Source organism: Peromyscus maniculatus, chromosome 3, assembly GCF_049852395.1.
Source record: "Peromyscus maniculatus bairdii isolate BWxNUB_F1_BW_parent chromosome 3, HU_Pman_BW_mat_3.1, whole genome shotgun sequence".
Classification (NCBI taxonomy): domain Eukaryota; kingdom Metazoa; phylum Chordata; class Mammalia; order Rodentia; family Cricetidae; genus Peromyscus; species Peromyscus maniculatus.
In genome coordinates this window covers 102,069,739-102,090,141 of record NC_134854.1, presented here as the reverse complement: position 1 = coordinate 102,090,141, position 20,403 = coordinate 102,069,739, and the positions used below count along the sequence as shown (strand labels likewise).

The following is a 20,403-nucleotide window of genomic DNA, read 5'->3' as shown; positions in this document are numbered from 1 at the left end:
AAGAAAATGATATGTTTTATTTTTTAAGTAAAGATCATCATTCAAACAATGATTTCTGAAATTTCAAAACTATGGTCAAGCCTTATTCTAGGAGGTTTACAGACAGTGTAAGTATTGATCCAGTGGATTATCAGAATGGAACAAAGAGATCTAGGAATGCTGCATGTTGTTTTTGTTAATTCAATAATTCTCATTTTCTGTATTCTCTGGTGGGGACTAAAGCAGATTATTTCCAATTGAAAATTAAGATGTGAAATTCTGTAGGTGGGTAAAAGTTAGCTTTTAAAAAATTAATCCCTACCTCTTTGACACACAAAGAAACTGAGTTCCAAGGGTAATTCAGTTAAAGTTGAGGTGTCACATGGAGACATGAAGGCATTTCCCTTAGGCTTCTGTTTCCAGAGGTCTTTCCAAGTCTGAGAACTTTAAAGTATTGCGAGGTTTGGGAGGATGAAGTTTTACTTGTGTGCATATAAATCCCTCTAACTACTGTGTTATCCTTCTTTACCATTCTTGTAGGGTTCTGATGAACCAGCTTAAGTAACACAACTGACGGAAACAGTGCACATTGTATCTGGATATTGAAATCATTTTGTGCATTAACTCTCAAGGCTTCAAGATAAGCTTCCATAGCACAGTAACCCCACCCATGCAATCAGACAAAGCTTCTATTTTCATTAAATTGTAGAGTGTTTTCAACAATTCAATTAGCATATACATTTCCAAATGTTGCAATACTTCTGCATCTAACCAGCGACTGGATGCTTCATATGAATCCTGAGGGCAATGATAGAAATAAAAGGTTGGCATAGTTTCATGGGGAAATGCCTTCTGTCAGAAACCTTTATCTTCTCAGTTCCTAACATTAATAGATACTGCAAACAGGCATCAAAAGTAGTATAAAGCCACTAAATCAGAGTCGGGGAAAGGCTCAATAGTGAAGAACACTAGGTATTCTTTCAGAAGAACTGGATTCATTTCCCAACAAACATATCATGCATCTCACAATACTTTTCACTCTATCTCCAGGGAATCTGACATCCTCTCTTGGCCTCCTGGGACATCTGTACCCAACAAGACATCCACCACCACCCCATACACAACAAAATCTACCATTCATCGTCTCTCAATTGTGTTCAAATTTTCTTATTGGTTTTGTTCTTATTGGAATTCCACAGTGTTGCAGACAATAGTTAGTGGCCATGTCTTTGTTGATCATACACCAGCCTCATTCATGCTTTTCTATTCTTCCTAGTTAGCTCTTATGGACACCACATTATTATTGCACACTGACCATGACTGCTACTTGATCAAAATCCTTCCAAATAGTAAATCTAAGAACATGTTTTATAACTAGAGTTTTCCTGCCTTGCCCAAAGTCAGGACAAATCTCTGTCACCTGCCAGTCCCACAGCCGCTCCGACCCAACCAAGTAAACACAGAGACTTATATTGCTTACAAACTGTATGGCTGTGGCAGGCTTCTTGCTAACTGTTCTTATAGCTTAAATTAATCCATTTCCATAAATCTATACCTTGCCATGTGGCTTGTGGCTTACCAGCATCTTTACATGCTACTTGTCATGGCAGCGGCTGGCAGTGACTCCCCCCACCTTCCTGTTTTCCCAATTCTCCTCTCTGTTAGGCCCACCTATACTTCCTGCCTGGCAACTGGCCAGTCTGTGTTTTATTTATTGACAAGTCAGAGCAATTTGACATACAGACCATCCCACAGCAATGCTTCCTCAGAATGTGATTGCTGGTTTTGAGAATGAATTATTCTTTCTCCAGTTTTCTGCTGTCTGAGGTCAAACTGGGATCTATTTTATGATAAAACTCTCACTAGTGATAATACAGCCCTGTCAAACATCATTAAGGCTCTGAATTTTGCCAGGACCCAACCAAACAGTTGTACTTTTCATTTACATAAACTAAGCATTTACTTTTATTTCTTATAACTTTATTTAACTTTTGTTTCTTCTGCTTGAAGCAAATCTATAAACTCAGTGGCGTAGGGGGTAGATATAATGGCTTCCTCACTCCCCATCATAACTATACCACGTTCAGAACAGCTGGGAGAGGCAGTTTCTTTTGGAAGCACCCAATTCCAAGGAAAAGTGCACAGAACCAGTGGCATTAGAGAATATCCTTTAGATCCCCTATCTGAAAGACAGCAGAGCTCTATTTAAATGCTCCTCTTTAAATAGGAAACTCACATTCTTAAACATCAAATGTGAATATGAACCTGAACTCTAGCTTCTGCATTATTTGTTCAGGGTCTTAGGTTAGTGACTTAACTTTATTGAATTTCGATTTCTTCAAACAAATCGTTTAGCAATAATAGTCTCTTTTTATAAAGATTTACTTTATTTTTATGTGTATGCATGTGTTTGTGTGTGTGTGTTTTTGTGTGTGTAAGCACACATACATGCATATATGCACACTTTGAGTGTTTGTGTACTAGGAGCCAGAAGTGGCATTCAGTTCCCTGGAGGTGATTGTGAAACACCTTGTGGTACTGGGCATTTAACTCAGGTCCTCTGCAAAAGCAGCAATTGCACTTAACCTGTGAGCCACATCGCCAGCCTCAGTATGTTTTAATTTGCATGAAGATGAAGAAGTTAATACACAAATGGCTGAGAGAAGCACCCTAGAGTAGTAGCTTCACAGTATCTAGTAGGTCATTCTTATTCTTAATAGGTTTGTATTTAGTACTTTCCATCAGAAGCTTTCTAACAGAATGAAAAATCTTCAGACTCATTACCCATGTTATAAAATAAGCAGGGGTCTCAAAGAGCTTAGATTAGCATGCCTGCAATACTTCTAGCTTTCTCTCTACATCCCACAGGCACATGGCATGCTTGCAGTTTTCCTTGACAAGTGTTTACAGAGCTCTAAGCTTGTCTTAAGGAGTTTCAGAGAAGGGAGAGAGAGTAGCAAATTTGAAGGAGATGAGGTTTCCCCATCCTCCGGGAGTTTCACAGGCTTATAGGTTGTAAAATATTTGAAGGGTTAAGTTCATAAACACAACCACACTCAGACACATACATATTGCAAAAAAGAAATGCACAAAAGCAAAATGGAGGCAGAAGTTGGTGCCTCAACTATAGTCTAGGAAGTAAGAGGAAGATGAGTATTAAAATTCATTTAAAATTAAGCAACGTATTTTGGAAACAGTACAAAGCACAAAACCCTATGGGCAGAAGAAACTGTTCTCAGAACTCTGATATCTTGCAGCTAAAATAAACTGGGGTTACATTTAAGAGAAGTAAGTAAAAAGGCTGTTACAATCAAAATTACACTATATTTTGGAAAGTGTGTTGTAGATTTGAGGATTCACCTCCAGAGATTTAAGAAATGTAGTGGTGTAGTTTCATTTTAGTATTTAAAGTCAGCTGTGGATAATTTGTTATAGAAAAAATTCGATAAGCATAGCAGGCAGATTTTGAAGGACAGCTAAGAGGATATATTATTTGTATTGAGTGAAATTATTGCCTCTTTCAAGAGCGATGGTAGAATGATAATGGTACATAGCAAAATCAATCATCATTTAAGAATTTGAAGTAATAAACAAGAAACCACCTACCGATGATAAAATAGATACTGTGATGTCCATTCAGCTGCTTCTCATCACTGAACCACCAACTGAATTTTTGTATTTGTTTGACAGCTTTTTTTCAAGGGGGGAGGTCAGGTAGGGTCCTGCTCTGTAGCCCTAGTTGGTGTCAAAGTCACTATGCAACCCTAACTGACCACAAACTCAAGCCAATATTCCAGCCTCACAAGTACTGGGGTTCTGGTGTGGGACCATATTTAGCATGAATTAGCTATTGTTAATGTCATCTGCTAGCTTTACATTTTATCTTTTCTCCCGAGTCTTGGAAGTGCAATTTGTCACTTACTTGTTAGACCCACAGCCCAGCCAGACATCATCAGAATATTTTGAGACTTAAATCCCTGTATCTAAAGAACCTGAAATAAAACAAGAACGATGAAACAGCCAAAAGATTTCCCATACACTTCTGAATCCTCTTACCAAAACAAAAATTGCAAAAACTCAGCTAGAGCCTGTCATAGACATGAGTTCAGCGAGGAACATATTTGGTTTAAAACATGTATTAGCAAAACAAATACAGATGTCAAGTTATTCCTCAGCTGTAGAGCTCCAGCTTTGAGGAAGGTGTGGAGAGAAAATTGGATTGTGTAGATATCATAAAGAGTAAACACACTAGAGAAAGGAAAAAAATAGCACAGGGAACAGGTCAAGACTCCCTGAAAGAACCAGAAGTGTCTGGGCACCATTTGTGAATGGAATATTCTGTGCTTTCCAGAAGAACTAGTTGATTTATATTGAAAGCTGAGATATTTGCTTTGTTGGCTGGTGTGAGAAATGAGATGGTCTCTTAAACTTAAATTGTATCAGTATGTTTTGTGTTTTTAACCTCCTTATAGTTCATATTGCTAAAAATTGAGTGACAGAATCCTTACAAAAAAGCATTGGGCCGAAAGAAGGAAAGATTCATTGAGGCTGGAGAGATGATGCAGTGGTTAAGGATTTTGGTTGCTCTTGCACATGGCAGTGCACTTCCATCTGTAACTCCAGTTCCAGGAATCTTACACCCACTTCTGGCCTCTGTCAGAATGGGGGACACATATGTTATGCAAACATACATGCAGGTGAAGTACTTTTACACATAAAAATGAGGAAAAGATTTGGGATTTTTATTTATGATTTATTTATGGGTTATGTATATGGTTACATCAATTTATGTGTCTCTCATGTGTGCATTGCCTGTAGAGGCCCAGAGAGGCCATCAGATTCCATGAACCTGCAGTTACTGATTGTTATGAGTCACCAGATGTTGGTGCAGAGATATGAACCTTAGTCCTTTGGAGGAGTAGTAAGAACCCCTAGCCTCTGAGCTCTATTGCTTTCCTTTTTCTAATAAAAACAATTACTAGGCCACACATCAGTATTGTGGGAGCTGACTATAGTTCATACTCAGACTGTCCGTCATTTGCCTCCAAAGGTATCTAGGTAATGTGCCATAAAGCATAGAGTCTTGGCAGTTGTGGAACCAGCAGAAGCCAGTGAGGTGAGATGGCTCAGCAGATAGATGGAATTGCCCCAAAGTCTAAGGACCTATATCTGAACCTCAGAACTCTCAAGGTAGAGCCAGAGAAGTGTGTGAGTGCTGGGGGGTGGGGGAGCTGCACATCATGGTGTCCATATTGGAGGTCAAAGGACAAATTCAAGAGTCAGTTGGTTCTCTCTTGCCACCATGGGATCCAGGGTTGTCAGGCTTGTCTGGAAGTAAGCACTTTAACTTTTGCGCCATCACATCACATCTATTTGCTTGGATGAATGCGATGAAGCACAAGGATGGCTATTCTCCAGTTAAATGTGGAAAGTTCACACTGTGGACTTTAGAATCGCAATATGCCTAATTGTAGCCAACTATTCACAGATCTTGTGGAAACAAAAGATAGCAATGCTAAAATTCAAAAAGTTCTGTACTTCCTCCCACTGGGCAAATCACTACAAAATAACAGTAAAAAATGATGTCACAGAAAAATGTGATATGAATTATATATATATATATATATATATATATATATATATATATATATAATTCAAAACTTGATTCCTACAGCTTGCTAGCATTATAGAGCCCATGAGAGTAGAATTCTTTTTTTATTTTTTTCCCAGGATAATCCATAGCATATGAAGAGTAATAACGTTATTTTGTTATGCCTAATAAAGCTCATTCTGCAAAATTACTCCTTGGCTATAGCATATCTTTCTTTTTACTTGAAGAAATCGCTTAAATCTCTGTAAGTTTCAGAAAAAGGAAAAAGGCTATAAGTTAAACAGGGAGGGAAAGGAATATGGGAGACATGAGGTCTTTCATCATTGTATGATTTTTGCATTTGAAATAGATGGCATCCATTGTTAGTTTTCTGTTTTTCCTCCTCTTAACTATATGCACACCTCCCTTCTCTAGACACAGTGCTTTGGGGACACAAAGAGCTGTTCACAGAATGATTCCTCTTAAGTCCATCATAATAATTGGTAAGGGGAACATATAATGATAAGAAGTAGGTAAAAGGGGGCTGGAGAGATTGGTCCATGTTTAGGAATGCTTGTTGCTTTGTAGAGAACTGGAGGTAAGTCCTAGGACCCATGTTGTAGGTCACCACTTCCTTAATTCCAGCTCCAAGGGATCCAAGACCATCTTCTGACCTCTATGGCCCCTGCATAAGCATGCACATCCACACAGAGTCAAATTTCACATAAGAAATTTTAAAATCTTTTAAAAGGGGGAATAAATAGAAGAAAAGAAAAAGAAACATCCATAAAAATGCAGAGTCAAGAGATTGAAAGGAAGAGAAAAGGAGAGAGAAATATTAAATTACAAAGAAGAGAAAGAACAAGCCTAAGAAAAACAGGTGCAAAGATGTGAAGAGTCTGGGACAGAGAGGTATCTTGCCAGATTTCCTGTTCTGTGGACTTATAGCTGGAATCTGAAGTTATCAAAATACATGTGTGGAGAGACAGGAGACTGCCTTCCTTATTACACACTGCTGTAAACCCAGGGTGACCTCTTATTTTTGGTAATAAAAGTTATAATTTCAGCAAATCGGTTTTATCCATTAACTCCATTGCTGGCTTGATATAACCTCAGATTAAGTTAAATTTAAAGTCCAAGTGAGCTCAAAGGTGCAGGTGAAGGTTGTTGCTATTAAATATAACCGAATAACAGCTGTGTAAAATCCCAGCCACATAAAATCCCTCCTCTGGCAGCCACAACAGCCTGCCTGTTCTGCTTGTGACTGCTGACAGAATTCACATGTTTTTCCATAGAGAGTCCTGAAGCTTGCTGCTTGGGTTGACATTTTTTTCCAAGGTATAGCCAGAATGTGGAGACTTCAGTAACACAGGGGCAGACGTCTCCTTCCCTTCACCCCTGCCTCCTTTCCTTCTTCCTCTCTGCCTCTACTTTGATCTACTACCATGCCATTGGAACAATTTCAAGCCACAGTTTGAGGGCACAAGGATCAGAGCCTAAAAATGACAGTTACTAAAACTATAACTTCCACAATATATTATACATTCATGAGCACAATGTGAAGCCCACGAGGGAAAGTGCAGTCAACTATGATGTATGTTTTACAAGCAGTGTGTATGGGAGAAGCCACACAGAACTCACCCTAGAACATGGCAGGTAATTTATTCCTAGTTAGGGATCTCAGACCACACCATGGGCACGTAAACTGAAACAAGCTGATGAATGACTTCCATACTTTGGCCCTGATATGCCAGAAATTATAGTATAGTATAATATAGAATTCCTCAGAACAGACTTCTGAAAACTACGTGAGAAGAAGTAATAGGCAGAGACCCAACAGTTACCTAGGTACAAGGTTTAGGATCATATTATTTTTGTCTGTGTTTAGAAAACAATATCATCTATTGGCTAGAAGGCAGGTGCTACATGGATATATGGGTAACTTTCATAGTCAAATGATTGGTAAAGAAATGTCCAGGAGCTAGCTTTGAGTGTGTCTATGAGGACAATTTCTGAGAGGATTAAGTGAGGGAGGAAGAGCCGTCCTGGGTGTGGGTAGTAGCATCTCATGGGATGGGGTTCTAGACCAAGTAAAAGGTCAAAAAAGAGAGAGTTGACTGACAGGATTCTTCTTTCTGTGTTCCTAGATCCACACAATGGTGAGCAAGCAGCCTCAAAATCCTGCTACATTCCTTCCTCTATGATGACCAACTGTGCCCCTTACAAACATGAGCCAAAATAATCCCGTCTTCCCTTAAATTGCTTCCCATCAGTCATTTGGTCTCACCAATGAAGAAAATAAGTAAATAATACATATGGGTACATAATAATCCTATTATTATAGGAATAAGCTAAATAATCCTGTTTAGCTCTAGGCAGTGAATTTCTTTGAGCGAAGAAATATCTAGAAGCTGATAAAGGGGCCCACTGAGTCTAAGGCATGACTTAGTATATGAGGCAAGAGGATCAAGGGAAAGGAGTCTATGGGCCACATCTCTCTTCCCACTGAGCACCTAACTTGATTTAGTGAGACCCTCCAATAATAGAGTGGATACTTTGAGTTTGTATTTCAGAAATATCACTTGACAAATTAATTATCACTTGGTGGAGGTGATTTGAAAGGACAGAATTATAGGCAAAGTATCTCTTTTTCAGTGCAGATTAGACATTCACCAAAAAATTGGGATCAGTTTTTATTTAATTATTTGTTTCTGTTCTTGGTTATGTTGAATGTACCCACATAGTTCAAATGACTTGTTAACTACCCACAGAAGGAGATGACATGAATCCAATTAATGATGCTTTATTGAATGGTGTTGATTGCAATAAAAATAGTGACATTTAAAGTATTACTAATTGTTTATATGTTGTTGAGTGGTAAGAAAAGTGTTATCTCAATGAGTTTTATTCTATGCTAAAAACAACAAAAAATAAGTTGCTAAGCAAAACTTTACTTACAAAAACTTCAGCTATGTAAAGAAATATTTTACAATAAAAATGTGCATTTAAAATTTGATTTTTAACCTACACAAGCCTTGGTCTGTATATTTATTTTATACTTACATGAAAAGTGTATGTCAGCATATAATGGTTGCTATCATTAATAACTGGATTTTTTTGCTGTTATGTTCATCTGTGCTGTCAAAACCTCAACTTGCTATCAGAAAAATCTTTTTTGCATGTAGTGATATTTAAAGTGATTTTTGTTTGTTCTTCAGAATTTCATACATTGATGTATAGAAAGATGATATTTATTCAGATTCTCCCCCAAAATACCCTGCTCCCAATTTCATGACTTTCATCTTTTTGATAACTGACTAAATTCAATTAGTGCAGCCGAAAAATAATGGATATAGGGCCAAACAATAGAGCAGGAAACCTGCCAATGGTCCAATGCACAAAATCGAGTGATTCTCCCTCCTCTCTCAGCTATCAATTGCCAATAGCTCCTCACCAAAGAGTATGGCCTGGAACACAATGTCCTCTATCTAGACCAAATATCTGGCTGGCTTGATCTTGTGCAGGAATCCATAGATGCCATAAGTTCATGAGGGCAATGGCAAGGTCGTGGCCATAAGACAGCATTTCACAGCCCTGCTGCCCAACCAACAGCTTCTAAACACATTCATTAACAATGTAAACTATAGAAATTCTCATGTAATTCTTTCTCTGTGGTGAATTGAATTCAAAATTCAGCAGTTCATAACCATTTTCTGTCATAAGAACAGGAAATGTTAAATTGTCAAAATATCAAAATGCCATTTTATCAATTATGGAAATAGTGTGACTCAATGTAAAGTTCTACTGTATATATTATGATTCATTAACAGTTTGTCAATGGCAAGGATGCAATTCAAACAATTGTTTACATAATTGAAAGGAAAAAGCCACAAATGGTAGGTGGATATTAGAGACACAGTAAGTATAACATTATAGAACTAATTGTTTCAGCTGTGTTCGTTCATACTTTGTTTTAATGTCTTCCTCTGTGGTTATTCAACTAGGTTTTTTCTTCATGCTATAATGACTCTTTCTCTTTCTTAATTCAGATGTATATTCTTCAGGTGGTACAGCCTTGGCAAACACAATAGGGAAAACGAAAGAAAAGAATATACCTCCCTTACAGCAAATCTTGTAGAATTATATACCAGTCCCAAATGATAACTGACTTTTACTGAGAATTTAGATGTGTACAAAATAAATCACCTGTTATCTAATTGGCTGTTTGGCTTGTGCAAGCTCTCTTTTACCAAGTGCTATTTAGTGAGTTAATAGGTGAAAGAGGATGAGTGACCAGGCCTGTTCTAGGATACGAGGAGAGAAAGGCCAGTTGTAAGCTGTTTTGAAGAGGCAGCCCTGCAGCCAACTGCTTCTGCTGGAGAAGTATTCACAAGACAGGAGACATTCAGGCTAACACATGCAAGTGGTGCTGTGGGATGTCTTTCTGTATGTGTGGATATGTATTGCTCTTATTGGTTCATAAATAAAGCTGCATTGGCCTATGACACAGCTTAGAGGAAGGCAGGAAATCCAAGCAGATAAGCAGATACATGGGGAGAAGAAAGGAGAAGAGAGACACCATCCTGCCGCCCAAGGAGCAACATGCCAGCAACTGGTAACACCACAACCATGTGGCAAAACATAGATGAATAGAGATGGGTTAATTTAAGAAGATAGAGCTAGATAGCAAGAAACTTAAGCCACTGGCCATACAGTTTGTAATTAATATAAGTCTCTGAATGATTATTTCATAAGCAGCTGTGGGACCTTGGAGCCAGGCAGGACTGGAGGAACACAGGGCTAGGGAGGGCTGGTCAAACTTCCAGCTCCATTGTGGAGCATTTGCCTGTTGCATGGGCTTCTCTTCTGAAGATATGTGATGATACACAATACTTAGGAAATTTTTGCTTTTTGTGTGTGTAAGCCCAGAGTAGAACCTTCTGTAGGAAAAAAAAAAAGATTCAGGAAGAAGCGTTTAAGATCTTAGACTTTTTTTCACCACTCAACTATTTCTTTTTTTTTTAATGTTTTATTTTTATTAATTCTTCTTCCATACAATACACTTGACCATAGCCTCAACTCCCTTCACTCATCCTAATTCTAACATCCCCCACATACACTAACCTCGCATCTCCCCCAGATTTACTGCTTTTTCATTTCCATCCTGAAAAGGGCAGGTCTCCTAGGGATATCAACTGAACATGCATACCAACATGAAATAAGACTAGACATGAATCCTCATATCAAGGCTGGAAAAGGCAACCCAGTAGCAGGAACAGGTCTGAAGATTAGACTAAAGGGTCAGAAGATGCCCTGACTCCCACTGTTAGGAGACTATTTTTAAATTTACTTATAGTGTCAGAAAATGTAATTGTAGTGAATAGCAGATATGAGAATGTTAGCTGCCAACTTAACAAAATGTGGAATCACCTGGGAGATGGCCATCTGGCCATGTCTAGAGAAGGTTGTCTTGATTTCATACACTGAAGTTGGAAGACCTGTCTCCTGTGGGTGGCATCATTCCCTGAGCAAGGGAGAGAGTAAGTCAAATGATGACATACATCCATTGCTTTCTTCCTCTACTGTACATGTAAGGTGACCGGCTGTTTCAGGCTCCTAGTACTTTGACTTCCCTTCCATGATGCACTGCAACATAGAGCTGTGGGATAACAGTTTTCTCCTTTAAGGTGCTTTCACCAGAGTGTTCTAGCTTAACAGCAGGAAAGAAAATAAAACTTCAGTAAAATTTCTAATTTTAAAAAATGTAATTTGAGTATTTGATCCTTTTTGTTAAGTTGACCAAAGATTATATGGGGTAGACGAGGAATGGTTCTTTTTAAAAATGTTTCCTCTAAGGATTACTCGAATTTTTAGGTGTGTGTGTGTGTGTGTGTGTGTGTGTGTGTGTGTGTGTGTGTGTGCGCGCGCGCGCGCACACGCGCACATGCACGCACGCACGCACCACACATGTGTAAGTGCATCTGGAACACCAAAGAAGGTACTGGATCCTTTGGAGCTAGAGTTATAGACACTTGTGATGCACCCAATGTGGATATTGGGAATGAATCATACGGTCTCCTGGGGAAACAACAAGCAAAACCTTTGAACCACCAAGTCACCTCTCCTGTTCCCAGTGTGGGACAGTCCTTTCCAACTGTATAAACACAAATGCAATATTTTACTTCAATATTCTGAAAAGTGGATATATTGTTATGGACAAAAGCAAGTACATATTTTAATGAATTAAGCTCAGTTTTGGGTCCAGTTTTCAAAAGCATAAAATCAAATCCATTTTGATATCAAGGCAAAGTGACAAATATTGTTATGAATAATACAAATGTCAATATGTTTCCTAGGAAGAATGTTCATTTTCAGTTTTCTAGAAAAATCTATTTTATATTGTAAACTGTCTAAATTCCTTTATTGATTTTTTTTTTCAAAAACTTCAAAATGCAGTCTGGCAAAACACAAAACAAACATCCTCTTTTTTTTTCTTGTTGTTTTATTGGCAGTATTTCCTTTAGCATCAGTTTGGACATAAATAAACCAAACAGTAAATATGGCCTTTCACAGAAGATATTAAGTTGTATGTTTAGGAATTTCTTAGGATGAGTTCGTGGAAAGAAGATTTAAGAATTGTATAACTAAAGGGTAGAGAAATGGCTTAGTAGTTAAGAGCACTGGCTGCTCTTGCAAAGGACTTGAGTTCATTTCCTAGCTTTTACAATGGTAGCTCAGAAGCAGTTGTAACTCCAGTCCCAAGCAGATTTGATGGCCTTCTTGGGCTTTGCATACACATGGTACACGTATATACATGCTGGCAAAACTTTGCATACATAAAAAAATTATGTAAATCTTTAAAAACTACATAACTGCTCTATTACTGTCCTAGTAACTAGAAAACCTTTCAGAATAGATCTTCTCAACAACTATGAACTTGATTTTGCATTAATGTCTCAAGTACAGGGCCCTACCAAACTGAAGTATGTGTAGTGAAGATACAGAGAGTGGTTGTAGGATTCCTTGATCATATCAGTCATCAAATTGCACTTTCAATATACTTTTAATTACATCCACTAAAATCTTGCTAACCATATTGGTCTTGTAGTTTAGCAACACCTTATTTTAGGTTTGATCATAGGTCTAACTGCTTTTTCTCCATATTAACACAAAAATGACTCTGTACTTCCAAATTCATTACATGTTTTCAACACTTAGTTTTTTTAGTTTAATTTGTAGAATGTAATAGACACCAGCTGTTCTATATTCTCTCACCTATGTTCTATAATTGTTTAATTTTAATGTTATACTCTCATAGTTATTCACATCTAATTCTTGGAGGCTTATAGCTGGAGTTTTCTCTGGTCTCATCTGGGACTCGCAGCTGCTGCTCAGACCCAAATAAACACCGAGAGGCTTGTACTAGTTTCAAACTATATGGTCTAATGTTTCTGGCTTCTCACTATTTAGCTCTTACATCTTAAATTAATTAATTTCTATAAATCTATACTTTGCCATGTGGCTTGTGGCTTGCCTGTATTTTATATTTTGCTTCTCCTGGCAGCAGTTAGCAGCATCTCTTCTCTCTGCCTTTCTTTTTCTAGTTGGAATGTTCTGCCTAACCTTATTCTGCCTCACCACTGGCCAAACAGCTTTATTTATCAGCCAATCAGAGCAACACATATTCACAGCATATAGAATGACATCACCCATCAGAGGCTCTAGTCTCTAATGAGTGGCATGTGCATAGCTTTTGTCAGAAGTTCCTCCATCATTCCCATGGCACAGTGCTGTAAAGATGAGCCATGTCTGAGTGAAAAACAGAATGATACTTTTTCTTTGCTGCAGTATTCTAAGTGCTGTACAGGTACCATTGCATGTACATTTTTTATGAATTGTAAGAATAAAAGTAATACCCTGCATTTACATTTTGACTAAAATATATCTAAAATGCTAACAAAGCTAACATGATAGATACTAGCAAATATTAGTAATTTTTTACTTCTCTCACAAGTATGGGGATTCAAAGTCTTGTGTTTGCTAGGTAATCACTCTAGCACTGAGCTAACATCCCAATCTCAAAAGTATCAGTTTTTAATTGACCACTTTCTTCACTTTTCCTTCCTATAGCTTCTATGAAATTTTCTTTATCTTATTCCTTATATATTCTCATTTTATTGGATCAAAATTCTTATAGAGAACTATAATTTTTCAGCTTATGTCAATTTGTATATTATACACTTGACCCTGTTTTTAAATCTCCTAAGTGACTCAATATGGAAAGAACGTTTCTACTGTATTTTTCTTGACTTAATCTACATAGAATACTTTATTGGAACCTCCAGATCACTTCCCACATTGAAGTCAACATCGCTAACCCCATGAAACAATTTATTTTATGTGCAGATTCTATGACCTCAGCACCACCTCAGGTGTCCTTCAGTTTGCTTGGGTCAACCTGACTCTTCCTGTATTATTTTCTCACACAGGCAAGCTTTTGCCTGAGGCCCATTTTATGTCTTACATCTCTTCCTCTGATGCTTAGTTACTGTTTTACTTATCCTTGTGTCCATCTTGAAGTTTTTGCTTCCATTGTACCTGCTCAGCAAGGTCCATCATCCTCACTTTCCCATCAAAGCATTCCTACTCCCCTGTATATTTTGCAATTTCTTTCTATTGTATTGTATTTAAATTGTTATTTTAAAATCAATACTTTACATATGAGAGAATTATTTAAATGAATCTAAAATATGTGAAGACAGATTTTTTTCTATGTCGTTTTTTTAAATCTTCTGGATAGGGTCACTATGTAGCCCAGGATATCCTAAAATTTATTAAATAGTCTAAGTTGGCTTCAAATTCATGGCAGTTCTCTTGTCTCAGCCTCTTCAGTGCTGGGATTATGGGCACGAGCCATCATGCCTAGTTTCATGTCTGTTTTTAATACCTGTAAGTTTCTCCTGCCTACTTTTATCAGATGAACAAAAGCATGTGTTTCTTAAAAAATAAAAAACATTAATCTTATTTTTCTAATTTTCACAATTTTAATTTAGTGTAATTTTGTTGCTAGTTGCATCTGTGTTACAAGGATGAAATGCTTTTACACATTTCCTCACAAATTTCTTCATGCCTTTAGAAGAAGGTTAAATGGAAATTTCTCTTGCATTTTTAATACATACTACTCTAAACAATGGAAATATGTTTTCTTGTACTTTTTCATCCCTAACAGACTTAAATAACTAATCAATCTCCCAGTAGGCATCCTTTCGAATTAAAGATGAACTTACTTATGAGTATGTTAATATATTTAATTCTTTAAATTTTCAAAATAATTTGCAAAAATGATCTCACTGGAGACAGCATTGTTTAATACAAATACTATTAAGAAGTATCTTTGCAGTCTGGCAGACCTGGGTATTTACACAAATTCTGACATTTTCTTGTTATTTGGTCTTAGATGCCTTAAGCTCTAGTTTTTCAATCTTTAAATAGGAACCAAACTCTACTATCCCCATGTGAGTATGAACAGCATGAGGGACTGCCATGGAAACCTATGTATGATGCTGACAGTGGAGTTCTGAACATTTTCCTGGCACAAAGGCATGCCTGACCTAGATGTGGTTTACAGGTCCATATCTTCTCCTGGGCACAGTCTTCTGGGTTGCATTTATGTCTTTAACTCAGCCAGGATGTTTCATGTTTTAGAAGCTTTAGGGCTACTTGTAAAGTGTCCTTTGTTAATCCATCATGTTTAATACCTCCTGGACACCATATGCTAGTTGAGAGCAGGGAGGAGAAACTGTAAGGGGTGTACCCCTCACAGCCTCTGTCTCACCCTTTGCCTTTGCTGTTGAAGCACTGTCTCATCTGCAGAGAGAATGTAGATGAGTTGGGGTGCTAGACTTCCAAATGAGTTCACTTACATAGGCTGTTTTTACCACTTCATTAGTTCTCATTCCAAAGTTACCTTCCTGCAAAAGTCTTCCCTTACCACTTTATCTGGCATATCTACTTCTGCCTCGCCTTTATGCTCCACTCCTTTCTCGGCTTTATTTCCCAATTACTGTGTAGACTAAAATTTGTAACCAGTGATGTGGGAAATCATGTAAAAATCCTAAGTGGATATTTTGTGTCTGGAATGATATACATGTAGATGAAACAGATACCATGGGGAATGTGAGGGACAACATCCTCACATACTTTTTAGAAACCGAAAACAGGTTGTTGGTGAAGTTCTCAAAAAGAACGTTTTCATCAAGTCAAATTTATTTTCCTCAAGAAATTTAGCATGCATCTGACTTTACTACATACGTATTTGAGACACTGGAGTAATGGCTCTGCACTTAAGAGGAGTTGCTGCTCTACCAGAGGACCTGAATTTAGTTCTCAGCACTTGCACTGGGCAGCTCAAAACCACCAGGAGATTCATGACCTTTGATGCTCTCCTCTGGCCTCTGTGGGTACTCTCACACACAGCATATATGCACACACACACACACACACACACACACACACACACACACACACACACACATATATATACACACATATACATATACACAAAAACAAATCTTTAACATGATGTGTGTGTGTGTGTGTGTGTGTGTGTGTGTGTGTGTGTGTGTGAAGTTTATAGCTTCAAATTTGAATTGCTAGTGGAATGTTGTTTAGTAAACAAAAAGTATTAAGTCCACAATTTAAAAGCTCACAATTTGGGGGTGAGCAGGTAAAGATTCTATGTTTACAACTTGAATGGAAAAACTTGGATAAACGTGAAATCTGTCATGTAATAATTCTCTGAAGACTGCATGGCTAAGTACATGGAAGAAATAAATTACTGTTGCCATATTGTAAATCTTGGCTAACTGTTAGGCATTCACATTCAAGGCTATGATTGTAAATTTAAATACTGAAATAACAGTAAATTAGTTGCAACAAACTCATCCATAGATTGTTGACCTTTGAATACTTTTTTATTTTTACATGCACAGAAAGAGGAGGGGGTCAGAACTGAGATGGAATTATGAGCTGGAAATTCAAGTTAATACAGAAATGAAGTCATTTATACTGTCACGGTGTTTGTACTCTCGTGATGAATCACCTATTGACCATTAGAAATGATTGCAATTTGTCCCCTATAGCTCACAATTTCAATATTCTGTGAAGGCATTTGACACCTCAAGTTGCTTAATAGTATAAAAATATATATCTTGTGCAGAAAGCATGATCTACATTTCAAAGTGACAAAGAATTATTTTTTAAATTAGTAAGTGGGAGTGTAGAGTGGAAATTTTAAGAGTATATATATATCTCACAATGTCATAAATTATACCTGAGTCAGAGGATATTCAAGCAAAGTCCCTAACATAAAGTTATTCCCACTTCAGATAACCCACCAGCAAAATGACATACTATAAGAATACAATGAAATAATATTGAATGTTCTCTAATTATTTGTTAGGCTACAGAGAATGTAGGAATCTATTTACTCAAGCATACTGTTTTAATAATGAACATGAGTCAGGCAGTCTTCTCTTTATCTAGGAAATCATGTAGATTAGGTCCACATCTTCAGTGTCTATCTGAACTTACCCAAGTGCATAAACCATGTCCCTATATCTTTTAGATTAAACGCCTCATATCCAGGATCTTTAATCAAACCTTCGTAGACTACTTGCTATTGCAGCTATATGAAAGACACACGTTCTCTATTGTGACATCCTTTATTTTTGAGAATTATAATATAGTCTACCATTAGTCTCTTCCTTTCTTTCCTTTCAAATTGTCTCATATACCTCTTCTTTTTTTCAAATTTATGGCCACTTTTTAATTATTTTTATTACATCGATATATACATATATCCATATATATAAAATCTGCAAGTGTTACTTGTATGCATGTTTTCAACACTGACCATTTTATCCCCTTCTCTGAGGAAGACTGTTGTTCCTGATCATAGCATTCAGTTGTTTGTAGTTGTTGGTGTAGAGTGTGGCCTTGCAGACTTTTCCTCATTCACTTTAGCATGTCTATTGTTCTTGTTCAGCTTCTATCTCAGCAATCACATTGGTGATATTTTATGGGTGTAGTCTCTGACACTACTAGGAGACACAGTCTCAGAGCAAACTTCCTGATCCTCTGGATATTACAAACTTTTTGTTCCCTTTTCTACAGTATTCCCTGAGCCTTAGGTGTGGTAGTAGTTTTGTAGAGGTATCCATTGGGACTGGACTCCACAACTCTGCATTCTGATTGGTTGTGGTTTTCTGTAGTGGTCATATATTCTCACTTACATTTGAGCCTTTATCTTCTTTGTATTCTTGCTTCCTCATTTCATCTAAGTTGTTTTTGTTTTGAGGTAGGCCCCGATTATCTTGGAGATGTCTGCTTACGTGTTATCCCTTCATGTCAGACATTAACTTATCCTGGGATATTTCAGCTGCTGAAGAACAGTCCCTATTTCCTATAGAGTAGTGCTTATCTTATTCTCATTGGTAATGAATATTACGTTATTTTACTTATTAGTATATTAACCCTTTGAGGATAAAGTGCTTGTAAACTGCTCTTGAGAACAACACAGAACATTCAATTAATATCTGTTACATAAAAAGAAGAAAATTAAAGGTAACTGGAAATATAAACTAAATGCTAAAAGACCTTAAGGACAAGTTGTATATATTTTACAAGAGTAAAATGGTGACATTGAGCAATGACTTTTTAATATGACTAGTGTAGACATGAACAGGAATCTCCTAGTCATCACTTATGGGTAGAAGTGACATATTTATAAAGACAAAGAGCTTGGCAAGAATTGGTTGGAAGAATCCTTTTTATGGAACAATAGTTTTTGAAAGACAGAGGGCCTGACAGAATCTACAAAGGCACTGGAATTGAGAAAATATATCTAAGTATTTGTGAGTTGTTGATCAGCTGAGGGGAGATTAAAATTAATAATAGTGAATTGATCTAAAATTTGAATAGATTTGTCTATTGCAGGATTTTAGAAATGCTTGTGATGTCTGTGTTCTGTATCAATGCCAGTGGACACAGGGTTATAGTGCATATGTAGCCTTTTCTAATTATCACAAAGAGTTCTTTCCAATGAAGCATTCTTGGAGAGGTAAGAGACCCAAATCAGAACACTGGTGGAAACATTGGACCAAAACGTGTCTCATTCAGGGTCAGTATTATACAGAACACACACTAGATTTTCATTACTGTGGAGGGCTAGAGTTAATATTTATTTCTGATTGGTAGAGGTTAGAGGCTATTTGTTTGCAACAGGTTAACATCATGTAAACACATGTGAATTCTTTTTTTTGTCTTTTTCCCTTTTATTAAAAATATTTTTTTCTCTCATAATATATCTTAATTATGGATTCCCCTCCCTGTATTCCTACCAGTTTCTTCCCACCTATTCCAAACTTGTTGGGTAGAACAGAGTAATGATTCATACACTTATTACTATAACAACAAAGTGGGTCATAGATCAAATGTTCATGAATGTAGTTTTGACAGTGCTTGGCTAGTGATTTAAAGGTATACAGTTATGAATGAATGAACTGTAATTATTTTAATTCTCAAAAGGACTCTGAGTCCCTAATAGCTGACTTGAAATTGTTATCAATGTAAGGGAAAGTGGTACCAGGTCCTGGGCTCATTGCATGAGTTAGCTGTTTGAAACCTGGGACTTATGCATGGACGCTTGGCTCAATCTGAGAGGAGGGGACTGGACCTGCCTGGACTGAGTCTATCAGGTTGATCTCAGTCCTCGGGGGAGGCTTTGCCCTGGAGGAAGTGGGAATGGGGGTGGGCTGGGGGGAAGTGGAGGGGGGCAGGAAGGGGGAGAACAAGAGAATCTGTGGCTGTTATGTAGAATTGAAAAGTATTGTAAAATAAAAAAAATAAATAAAAAAGAAATAGCTGCATGGGCATGGGGGCATGCCCCTATAGTCCCAATATTCAGAAGGCTGAGTCAGGAGGAGCGTGGGCTACAGAGGGAGACTGTCTCAAGTACAAAGACAAGCAGGTAGAGAGATGGCTCAGTGGTTAAGAGCACCTATTGTTCTTCCAGAAGACCAAGGTTCAGTTCCCAACACCCACATGGTTGCTCACAACTATAGCTCAAATTCCTGGGTAACTGTTGACCTCTTCTGGATCCAGGCACATACATGGTACACATACACACACTCAGTCAAAACACTCATACATATAAAATAAAAATTATTAAAACTTCCTTTAAAAGAACAAGGGCAAGGAACAGGAAACCATGAACAAATTGGATATTTCCACATTTAAAGTCTCTCTTGGAGCTATATTTCCAGAAAGGAAAACAGTCATATTCTTAACACATGTAAATTCTAACTATTCATCTTAAATATTAAACAACGCCAAGACTAAAAAGCTCTGGGTCAATGAAAGAGTGGGAGCATTGGATTCAGAGAGAACCTAACATTTCCATCTTTCTGTCAAGTAAGTAGGACAATTATTTAGTATGTCTAGACCTCAGATTATTTTATTGACAAAATGGAATCATTTAATTTGGAAGGTAACTTTTCCTTTAAAAAAAATGTAGGGTTTTAGATACAGCTTAGTAGTAGAGGGCTTGCCTAAAATGTGCAAAGCCTTGGGTTCCACCCCAATACTGCAATAAACAAGCAAACAAACAAACAAATAAAAATAAGAGTGTTTTCATCTCTGTTGTGATTGTTTTATTTTTGTGTTTTCACAAGAGACCTCTTTGTTGTGTTTCTGGTAGAAAAACATATGCTTATGATAGATGTGGCAGCCCATCATTCGTCCATCAGATTTGCTCAGGCAGATTGACCCTTAGA

General features: G+C 37.3%; 1 protein-coding gene across 2 annotated transcripts in view; it reads right to left on the bottom strand.

Annotated features, from left to right (window-relative positions):
• Lrrtm4 (leucine rich repeat transmembrane neuronal 4) overlaps nt 1-20,403 on the bottom strand; it is an 800,827-nt gene that overhangs the window by 537,436 nt on the left and 242,988 nt on the right. The gene's annotated exons all lie outside the window — the stretch shown is intronic.